Source organism: Chiloscyllium punctatum, chromosome 42 (genome assembly GCF_047496795.1).
Source record: "Chiloscyllium punctatum isolate Juve2018m chromosome 42, sChiPun1.3, whole genome shotgun sequence".
In the NCBI taxonomy this organism is placed as follows: Eukaryota; Metazoa; Chordata; class Chondrichthyes; order Orectolobiformes; family Hemiscylliidae; genus Chiloscyllium; species Chiloscyllium punctatum.
In genome coordinates, this window is record NC_092780.1 from 64,947,097 (window position 1) to 64,960,673 (window position 13,577).

Genomic DNA, 13,577 nt, shown 5'->3' on the forward strand with positions numbered 1-13,577 from the left:
ACAATCACTGACTGTATTCCCACCACCGACATTATTCCCATAATTGAATGTATCACCATCACTGACTTTTTCCCCATCAGTGACTGTGTCCCCATCACTAACGGTGTCCCCATCACTGACTGTATTCCCATCACTGACTGTATGCACGTCACTGACTGTATTCCCATTACTGACCTTATTCCCATCACTGACTGTATTCCCATCACTGACAATATTCCCATCACAGACTGTATTCCCATCACTGACTGTATTCCCATCACTGACTGTATCCACATCACTGACTGTCTTACAATCACTGACTGTATTCCCACCACTGACATTATTCCCATAATTGACTGTATCACCATCACTGACTTTTTCCCCACCACTGACTGTGTCCCCATCACTGACGTTATCCCCATCACTGACTTTATCACCATCACTGACTGTATACCCATCACTGACTGTATCCCCTTCACTGACCTTTTCCCCATCATTGACTGTATTCCCATCACTGACTTTATCCCCATCACTGACTGTATTCCCATCACTGACTTTAACCCCATCACTGACTGCATTCCCATCACCGACTGTATTCCCATCACTAAAATTATTCCATTAACTGACTGTACCACCATCACTGACTTTTTCTCCATCACTGACTGTATCCTCATCACTGACTGTGCCCCCATCACTGACTGTATCCTCATCACTACTTGTATTCCCATCACTGATTTTATCCCCATCACTGACTGTAGTCCCATCACTGACTTTATTCCTATCACTGACTGTATCCTCATCACTGACTGTATTCCCATCACTGACAATATTCCCATCACAGACTGTATCCCCATCACTGACTTTATCCCCATCACTGACTGTATTCCCATCACTGACTGTAACCTCATCACTGACTGTATGCTCATCACTGACTTTATCCCCATCACTGACTGTATCCCCATCACTGACTTTATCCCCATCACAGACTGTATTCCCATCACTGACTGTAACCTCATCACTGACTGTATGCTCATCACTGACTGTATCCCCATCACTGACTTTATCCCCATCACTGACTATGTCGCCATCACTAACGGTATCCCCATCACTGACTTTATCCCCATCACTGACTGTATTCCCATCACTGACTGTATCCTCATCACTGACTGTATTCCCATCACTGACTGTATCCCCATCACTGAGTGTATTCCCATCAATGACTTTATCCCCTTCACTGACTGTATCCCCTTCACTGAATGTATCCCCTTCACTGACTTTATCCCCGTCACTGACTTTATCCCCATCACTGACTGTATCCCCTTCACTGACTGTATCCCCTTCACTGACTTTATCCCCATCACTGACTGTATCCCCATCACTGACTTTATCCCCATCACTGACGGTATCCCCTTCACAGACTCTATCCCCATCACTGACTGTATTCCCATCACTGACTGTATTCACATCCCTGAATTTATTCCCATCACTGTCTGGATCCCAATCACTGACTGTATTCCCATCACTGACTGTATCACCTTCATGGACTGTATCCCCATCACTACTTGTATTCCCATCACTGACTGTATCCCCATCACTGACTGTATCCCCATCACTGACTGTATCACCTTCATGGACTGTATCCCCATCACTACTTGTATTCCCATCACTGACTGTATCCCCATTTCTGACTGTATTCCCATCACTGACTGTATTCACATCCCTGAATTTATTCCCATCACTGTCTGGATCCCAATCACTGACTGTATTCCCATCACTGACTATTTGCCCATCACTGACTGTATCCCCATCACTGATTGTATTCCCATCACTGACTTTATCCCCATCACTGACTGTATTCCCATCACAGACATTATCCCCTTCACTGACTGTATTCCCAGCACTGACAATATTCCCATCACTGACTGTATCCCCATCACTGACTGTATTCCCATCATTGACTGTATTCCCAACTCTGACTTTATCCCCTTCACTGACTGTATTCCCAGCATGAACTGTATTCACATCACAGGTGATATCCCCATCACTGACTGTATCCACATCACTGACTTTAACTCCATCATTAACTGCATCCCTAACCCCATCACAGACTATATCCCCATCACTGACTGTATCACCCTCACTGACGGTATCCACATCACTGACTGTGTCCTCAACACTGACTGTATCCCCATCATTGACTGCAACTCCAACATTAACTGTATCCCTAACCCCATTGCTGACTGTATCCCCATCACTGACTGTAACAACTTCACTGACTGTATCCCCATCACTGACTGTTACCTCATCATTAACTGTATCCCTAACCCCATCACGGACTGTATCCTCATCACTGACCGTGTCCCCATCACTGACTGTATTCCCATCACTGACTGTATTCCCATCACTGACTGTATCCCCATCACTGACTTTGTCCCCATCACTGACTGTATCCCCTTCACTGACTTTATCCCTGTCACTGACTGTATCCCCATCACTGACTGTATCCCCTTCACTGACTGTATCCCCATCACTGACTTTATCCCCATTACTGACTGTATCCCTGTCACTGACTGTAACCGGATCACTGACTTTATCCCCATCACTGACGGTATCCCCTTCACTGACTTTATCCCCATCACTGACTGTATCCCCATCACTGACTTTATCCCCATCACTGACTGTATTCCCATCACTGACTGTATCCCCATCACTGACTGTATTCCCAGCATTAACTGTATCCACATCACAGATGATATCCACATCACTGACTTTATCCCCATCACTCACTGTATCACCTTCATGGACTGTATCCCCATCACTGACTGTATTCCCATCACTGACTGTATCCCCATCAATGACTATATCCCCGTCATTGACTATATTCCCATCACTGACTGTATTCCTATTTCTGACTGTATTCCCATCACTGACTGTATTCACATCCCTGAATTTATTCCCATCACTGTCTGGATCCCAATCACTGACTGTATTCCCATCACTGACTGTATCACCTTCATGGACTGTATCCCCATCACTACTTGTATTCCCATCACTGACTGTATCCCCATCACTGACTGTATCCCCATCACTGACTGTATCCCCTTCACTGACTGTATCCCCATCACTACTTGTATTCCCATCACTGACTGTATCCCCATTTCTGACTGTATTCCCATCACTGACTGTATTCACATCCCTGAATTTATTCCCATCACTGTCTGGATCCCAATCACTGACTGTATTCCCATCACTGACTGTTTGCCCATCACTGACTGTATCCCCATCACTGATTGTATTCCCATCACTGACTTTATCCCCATCACTGACTGTATTCCCATCACAGACATTATCCCCTTCACTGACTGTATTCCCAGCACTGACAATATTCCCATCACTGACTGTATCCCCATCACTGACTGTATTCCCATCATTGACTGTATTCCCAACTCTGACTTTATCCCCTTCACTGACTGTATTCCCAGCATGAACTGTATTCACATCACAGGTGATATCCCCATCACTGACTGTATCCACATCACTGACTTTAACTCCATCATTAACTGCATCCCTAACCCCATCACAGACTATATCCCCATCACTGACTGTATCACCCTCACTGACGGTATCCACATCACTGACTGTGTCCTCAACACTGACTGTATCCCCATCATTGACTGCAACTCCAACATTAACTGTATCCCTAACCCCATTGCTGACTGTATCCCCATCACTGACTGTAACAACTTCACTGACTGTATCCCCATCACTGACTGTTACCTCATCATTAACTGTATCCCTAACCCCATCACGGACTGTATCCTCATCACTGACCGTGTCCCCATCACTGACTGTATTCCCATCACTGACTGTATTCCCATCACTGACTGTATCCCCATCACTGACTTTGTCCCCATCACTGACTGTATTCACATCACTGACTTTATCCCTGTCACTGACTGTATCCCCATCACTGACTGTATCCCCTTCACTGACTGTATCCCCATCACTGACTTTATCCCCATTACTGACTGTATCCCTGTCACTGACTGTAACCGGATCACTGACTTTATCCCCATCACTGACGGTATCCCCTTCACTGACTTTATCCCCATCACTGACTGTATCCCCATCACTGACTTTATCCCCATCACTGACTGTATTCCCATCACTGACTGTATCCCCATCACTGACTGTATTCCCAGCATTAACTGTATCCACATCACAGATGATATCCACATCACTGACTTTATCCCCATCACTCACTGTATCACCTTCATGGACTGTATCCCCATCACTGACTGTATTCCCATCACTGACTGTATCCCCATCAATGACTATATCCCCGTCATTGACTATATTCCCATCACTGACTGTATTCCTATTTCTGACTGTATTCCCATCACTGACTGTATTCACATCCCTGAATTTATTCCCATCACTGTCTGGATCCCAATCACTGACTGTATTCCCATCACTGACTGTTTGCCCATCACTGACTGTATCCCCATCACTGATTGTATTCCCATCACTGACTTTATCCCCATCACTGACTGTATTCCCATCACAGACTTTATCCCCTTCACTGACTGTATCCCCATCACTGATTGTATTCCCATCACTGACTTTATCCCCTTCACTGACTGTATCCCCATCACTAACGGTGTTCCCATCACTGACTGTATTCCCATCACTGACGGTGTCCCCATCACTGACTGTATCCCCATCACTGACTGTATTCCCAGCATGAACTGTATTCACATCACAGGTGATATCCACATCACTGACTGTATCCACAGCACTGACTTTAACTCCATCATTAACTGCATCCCTAACCCCATCACAGACTATATCCCCATCACTGACTGTATCACCCTCACTGACGGTATCCACATCACTGACTGTGTCCTCAACACTGACTGTATCCCCATCACTGACTGTGTCCTCAACACTGAATGTATTCCTATCATTGACTGCAACTCCAACATTAACTGTATCCCTAACCCCATTGCTGACTGTATGCCCATCACTGACTGTATCACCTTCACTGACTGTATCCCCATCACTGACTCTTACCTCATCATTAACGGTATCCCTAACCCCATCACGGACAGTATTCCCATCTCTGACCGTGTCCCCATCACCTAACTGTATTCCAATCACTGACTTTATCCCCATCACTGATTGAGTTCCATCACTGACATTATTCCCATCACTGAAAGTATTTCCAACACTGACTGTATCCCCATTACTACTTGTATTCCCATCACTGATTTTATTCCCATCCCTGACTGTATTCCCATCACTGACTGTATCCCCATTACTGACTTTATTCCCATCACTGACTGTATTCCCATCCCTGACTGTATTCCCATCACTGACTGTATCCCCATTACTGACTTTATTCCCATCACTGACTGTATTCCCATCCCTGACTGTATTCCCATCACTGACTGTATCCCCATTACTGACTTTATTCCCATCACTGACCTTATCCCAATCACTGACATTATCCCCGTCACTGACTATATTCCCATTACTGACATTATCCCCATCACTGACTGTATTCCCATCACTGATTGTATTCCCATCACTGATTGTGTTCCCATCACTGACTGTATTCCCAATCACTGACATTATCCCCGTCACTGACTATATTCCCATTACTGACTTTATCCCCATCACTGACTGTATTCCCATCACTGACATTATCCCCATCACTGACTATATTCCCATTACTGACTTTATCCCCATCACTGACTGTATTCCCATCACTGACATTATCCCCTTCACTGACTGTACCCCCATCACTGACTATATTCCCATCAATGACTGAATTCCCATCACTGATTTTATTCCCATCACTGATTGTATTCCCATCACCTAATGTATCTCATTACTGACTGTATCCCCATCATTGACTTTATCCCCATCACTGACTGTATCCACATCACTGACTGTCTTACAATCACTGACTGTATTCCCACCACCGACATTATTCCCATAATTGACTGTATCACCATCACTGACTTTTTCCCCATCAGTGACTGTGTCCCCATCACTGACTGTATCCCCTTCACTGACTTTATCCCTGTCACTGACTGTATCCCCATCACTGACTGTATCCCCTTCACTGACTGTATCCCCATCACTGACTTTATCCCCATTACTGACTGTATCCCTGTCACTGACTGTAACCGGATCACTGACTTTATCCCCATCACTGACGGTATCCCCTTCACTGACTTTATCCCCATCACTGACTGTATCCCCATCACTGACTTTATCCCCATCACTGACTGTATTCCCATCACTGACTGTATCCCCATCACTGACTGTATTCCCAGCATTAACTGTATCCACATCACAGATGATATCCACATCACTGACTTTATCCCCATCACTCACTGTATCACCTTCATGGACTGTATCCCCATCACTGACTGTATTCCCATCACTGACTGTATCCCCATCAATGACTATATCCCCGTCATTGACTATATTCCCATCACTGACTGTATTCCTATTTCTGACTGTATTCCCATCACTGACTGTATTCACATCCCTGAATTTATTCCCATCACTGTCTGGATCCCAATCACTGACTGTATTCCCATCACTGACTGTTTGCCCATCACTGACTGTATCCCCATCACTGATTGTATTCCCATCACTGACTTTATCCCCATCACTGACTGTATTCCCATCACAGACTTTATCCCCTTCACTGACTGTATCCCCATCACTGATTGTATTCCCATCACTGACTTTATCCCCATCACTGACTGTATTCCCATCACAGACTTTATCCCCTTCACTGACTGTATCCCCATCACTAACGGTGTTCCCATCACTGACTGTATTCCCATCACTGACGGTGTCCCCATCACTGACTGTATCCCCATCACTGACTGTATTCCCACCATGAACTGTATTCACATCACAGGTGATATCCACATCACTGACTGTATCCACAGCACTGACTTTAACTCCATCATTAACTGCATCCCTAACCCCATCACAGACTATATCCCCATCACTGACTGTATCACCCTCACTGACGGTATCCACATCACTGACTGTGTCCTCAACACTGACTGTATCCCCATCACTGACTGTGTCCTCAACACTGAATGTATTCCTATCATTGACTGCAACTCCAACATTAACTGTATCCCTAACCCCATTGCTGACTGTATGCCCATCACTGACTGTATCACCTTCACTGACTGTATCCCCATCACTGACTCTTACCTCATCATTAACGGTATCCCTAACCCCATCACGGACAGTATTCCCATCTCTGACCGTGTCCCCATCACCTAACTGTATTCCAATCACTGACTTTATCCCCATCACTGATTGAGTTCCATCACTGACATTATTCCCATCACTGAAAGTATTTCCAACACTGACTGTATCCCCATTACTACTTGTATTCCCATCACTGATTTTATTCCCATCCCTGACTGTATTCCCATCACTGACTGTATCCCCATTACTGACTTTATTCCCATCACTGACTGTATTCCCATCCCTGACTGTATTCCCATCACTGACTGTATCCCCATTACTGACTTTATTCCCATCACTGACTGTATTCCCATCCCTGACTGTATTCCCATCCCTGACTGTATTCCCATCACTGACTGTATCCCCATTACTGACTTTATTCCCATCACTGACCTTATCCCAATCACTGACATTATCCCCGTCACTGACTATATTCCCATTACTGACATTATCCCCATCACTGACTGTATTCCCATCACTGATTGTATTCCCATCACTGATTGTGTTCCCATCACTGACTGTATTCCCAATCACTGACATTATCCCCGTCACTGACTATATTCCCATTACTGACTTTATCCCCATCACTGACTGTATTCCCATCACTGACATTATCCCCTTCACTGACTGTACCCCCATCACTGACTATATTCCCATCAATGACTGAATTCCCATCACTGATTTTATTCCCATCACTGATTTTATTCCCATCACCTAATGTATCTCATTACTGACTGTATTCCCATCATGGACTGTATCCCCATCATTGACTTTATCCCCATCACTGACTGTATCCACATCACTGACTGTCTTACAATCACTGACTGTATTCCCACCACCGACATTATTCCCATAATTGACTGTATCACCATCACTGACTTTTTCCCCATCAGTGACTGTGTCCCCATCACTAACGGTGTCCCCATCACTGACTGTATTCCCATCACTGACTGTATGCACGTCACTGACTGTATTCCCATTACTGACCTTATTCCCATCACTGACTGTATTCCCATCACTGACAATATTCCCATCACAGACTGTATTCCCATCACTGACTGTATTCCCATCACTGACTGTATCCACATCACTGACTGTCTTACAATCACTGACTGTATTCCCACCACTGACATTATTCCCATAATTGACTGTATCCCCATCACTGACTGTGTCCCCATCACTGACGTTATCCCCATCACTGACTTTATCACCATCACTGACTGTATCCCCTTCACTGACCTTTTCCCCATCATTGACTGTATTCCCATCACTGACTTTATCCCCATCACTGACTGTATTCCCATCACGGACTGTATTCCCATCACCGACTGTATTCCCATCACTAAAATTATTCCATTAACTGACTGTACCACCATCACTGACTTTTTCTCCATCACTGACTGTATCCTCATCACTGACTGTGCCCCCATCACTGACTGTATCCTCATCACTGACTGTATTCCCTTCACTGACTGTATTCCCATCACTAACTGTGTCCCCATCACTGACTTTAACCCCATTACTGACTGTGTCCCCATCACTGACTGTATCGTCATCACTAACGGTATCCCCATCACTTACTGTTTTCCCATCACTGACTTTATCCCCTTCACTGACTGTATTCCTATCACTGACAATATTCCCATCACAGACTGTATTCCCATCACTGACTTTATCCCCATCACTGACTGTATTCACATCACTGACAGCATTCCCATCACTGACTGTATCCCTATCACTACTTGTATTCCCATCACTGATTTTATCCCCATCACTGACTGTAGTCCCATCACTGACTTTATCCCCATCACTGACTTTATGCACGTCACTGACTGTATTCCCATCACTGACCTTCTCCCCATCACTGACTGTATTCCCATCATGACTGTATCCCCATCACTGACTGTGTCCTCAACACTGAATGTATTCCTATCATTGACTGCAACTCCAACATTAACTGTATCCCTAACCCCATTGCTGACTGTATGCCCATCACTGACTGTATCACCTTCACTGACTGTATCCCCATCACTGACTCTTACCTCATCATTAACGGTATCCCTAACCCCATCACGGACAGTATTCCCATCTCTGACCGTGTCCCCATCACCTAACTGTATTCCAATCACTGACTTTATCCCCATCACTGATTGAGTTCCATCACTGACATTATTCCCATCACTGAAAGTATTTCCAACACTGACTGTATCCCCATTACTGACTTTATTCCCATCACTGACTGTATTCCCATCCCTGACTGTATTCCCATCACTGACTGTATCCCCATTACTGACTTTATTCCCATCACTGACTGTATTCCCATCCCTGACTGTATTCCCATCCCTGACTGTATTCCCATCACTGACTGTATCCCCATTACTGACTTTATTCCCATCACTGACCTTATCCCAATCACTGACATTATCCCCGTCACTGACTATATTCCCATTACTGACATTATCCCCATCACTGACTGTATTCCCATCACTGATTGTATTCCCATCACTGATTGTGTTCCCATCACTGACTGTATTCCCAATCACTGACATTATCCCCGTCACTGACTATATTCCCATTACTGACTTTATCCCCATCACTGACTGTATTCCCATCACTGACATTATCCCCTTCACTGACTGTACCCCCATCACTGACTATATTCCCATCAATGACTGAATTCCCATCACTGATTTTATTCCCATCACTGATTTTATTCCCATCACCTAATGTATCTCATTACTGACTGTATTCCCATCATGGACTGTATCCCCATCATTGACTTTATCCCCATCACTGACTGTATCCACATCACTGACTGTCTTACAATCACTGACTGTATTCCCACCACCGACATTATTCCCATAATTGACTGTATCACCATCACTGACTTTTTCCCCATCAGTGACTGTGTCCCCATCACTAACGGTGTCCCCATCACTGACTGTATTCCCATCACTGACTGTATGCACGTCACTGACTGTATTCCCATTACTGACCTTATTCCCATCACTGACTGTATTCCCATCACTGACAATATTCCCATCACAGACTGTATTCCCATCACTGACTGTATTCCCATCACTGACTGTATCCACATCACTGACTGTCTTACAATCACTGACTGTATTCCCACCACTGACATTATTCCCATAATTGACTGTATCCCCATCACTGACTGTGTCCCCATCACTGACGTTATCCCCATCACTGACTTTATCACCATCACTGACTGTATCCCCTTCACTGACCTTTTCCCCATCATTGACTGTATTCCCATCACTGACTTTATCCCCATCACTGACTGTATTCCCATCACGGACTGTATTCCCATCACCGACTGTATTCCCATCACTAAAATTATTCCATTAACTGACTGTACCACCATCACTGACTTTTTCTCCATCACTGACTGTATCCTCATCACTGACTGTGCCCCCATCACTGACTGTATCCTCATCACTGACTGTATTCCCTTCACTGACTGTATTCCCATCACTAACTGTGTCCCCATCACTGACTTTAACCCCATTACTGACTGTGTCCCCATCACTGACTGTATCGTCATCACTAACGGTATCCCCATCACTTACTGTTTTCCCATCACTGACTTTATCCCCTTCACTGACTGTATTCCTATCACTGACAATATTCCCATCACAGACTGTATTCCCATCACTGACTTTATCCCCATCACTGACTGTATTCACATCACTGACAGCATTCCCATCACTGACTGTATCCCTATCACTACTTGTATTCCCATCACTGATTTTATCCCCATCACTGACTGTAGTCCCATCACTGACTTTATCCCCATCACTGACTTTATGCACGTCACTGACTGTATTCCCATCACTGACCTTCTCCCCATCACTGACTGTATTCCCATCATGATTGTATTCCCATCACTGACTGTATCCCTATCACTGCCTGTATCACCATCACTGACTTTTTCGCCATCACTGACTGTATCCCCATCACTGACTGTATTCCCATCACTGACCTTCTCCCCATCACTGACTGTATTCCCATCATGATTGTATTCCCATCACTGACTGTATCCCTATCACTGCCTGTATCACCATCACTGACCTTTTCGCCATCACTGACTTTATGCCCTTCACTGACTGTATTCCCATCACTGACAATATTCCCATCACAGAATGTATCCCCATCACTGACTTTATCCCCATCACTGACTGTATTCCCATCACTGACTGTAACCTCATCACTGACTGTATGCTCATCACTGACTTTATCCCCATCACTGACTATGTCGCCATCACTAAGGGTATCCCCATCACTGACTTTATCCCCATCACTGACTGTATTCCCATCACTGACTGTATCCTCATCACTGACTGTATCCCCATCACTGAGTGTATTCCCATCAATGACTTTATCCCCGTCATTGACTATATTCCCATCACTGACTGTAATCCCATCACTGACTGTATTCCCATTTCTGACTGTATTTCCATCATTGACTTTATCCCCATCACTGACTGCATTCCCATCACCAACTGTATTACCATCACTAAAATTATTCCATTAACTGACTGTATCCCCATCACTGACTTTATTGCCATCGCTGACTTTATCCCCATCACTGACTGTATTTCCATCACTGACTGTATTGCCATCACTGACTGTGTCCCCATCACTGATTTTATTGCCATCACTGACTGTATTCCCATCACTGACTTTATCCCCATCACTGACTGTATTTCCATCACTGAATGTATCCCCATCACTGTATTCCCAACTCTGACTTTATCCCCTTCACTGACTGTATTCCCAGCATGAACTGTATTCACATCACAGGTGATATCCACATCACTGACTGTATCCACATCACTGACTTTAACTCCATCATTAACTGTATCCCTAACCCCATCACAGACTATATCCCCATCACTGACTGTATCACCCTCACTGACGGTATCCACATCACTGACTGTGTCCTCAACACTGACTGTATCCCCATCATTGACTGCAACTCCAACATTAACTGTATCCCTAACCCCATTGCTGACTGTATCCCCATCACTGACTGTAACAACTTCACTGACTGTATCCCCATCACTGACTGTTACCTCATCATTAACTGTATCCCTAACCCCATCACGGACTGTATCCTCATCACTGACCGTGTCCCCATCACTGACTGTATTCCCATCACTGACTGTATTCCCATCACTGACTGTATCCCCATCACTGACTGTATCCCCTTCACTGACTGTATCCCCATCACTGACTTTATCCCCATTACTGACTGTATCCCTGTCACTGACTGTAACCGGATCACTGACTTTATCCCCATCACTGACGGTATCCCCTTCACTGACTTTATCCCCATCACTGACTGTATCCCCATCACTGACTTTATCCCCATCACTGACTGTATTCCCATCACTGACTGTATCCCCATCACTGACTGTATTCCCAGCATTAACTGTATCCACATCACAGATGATATCCACATCACTGACTTTATCCCCATCACTCACTGTATCACCTTCATGGACTGTATCCCCATCACTGACTGTATTCCCATCACTGACTGTATCCCCATCAATGACTATATCCCCGTCATTGACTATATTCCCATCACTGACTGTATTCCTATTTCTGACTGTATTCCCATCACTGACTGTATTCACATCCCTGAATTTATTCCCATCACTGTCTGGATCCCAATCACTGACTGTATTCCCATCACTGACTGTTTGCCCATCACTGACTGTATCCCCATCACTGATTGTATTCCCATCACTGACTTTATCCCCATCACTGACTGTATTCCCATCACAGACTTTATCCCCTTCACTGACTGTATCCCCATCACTGATTGTATTCCCATCACTGACTTTATCCCCATCACTGACTGTATTCCCATCACAGACTTTATCCCCTTCACTGACTGTATCCCCATCACTAACGGTGTTCCCATCACTGACTGTATTCCCATCACTGACGGTGTCCCCATCACTGACTGTATCCCCATCACTGACTGTATTCCCAGCATGAACTGTATTCACATCACAGGTGATATCCACATCACTGACTGTATCCACAGCACTGACTTTAACTCCATCATTAACTGCATCCCTAACCCCATCACAGACTATATCCCCATCACTGACTGTATCACCCTCACTGACGGTATCCACATCACTGACTGTGTCCTCAACACTGACTGTATCCCCATCACTGACTGTGTCCTCAACACTGAATGTATTCCTATCATTGACTGCAACTCCAACATTAACTGTATCCCTAACCCCATTGCTGACTGTATGCCCATC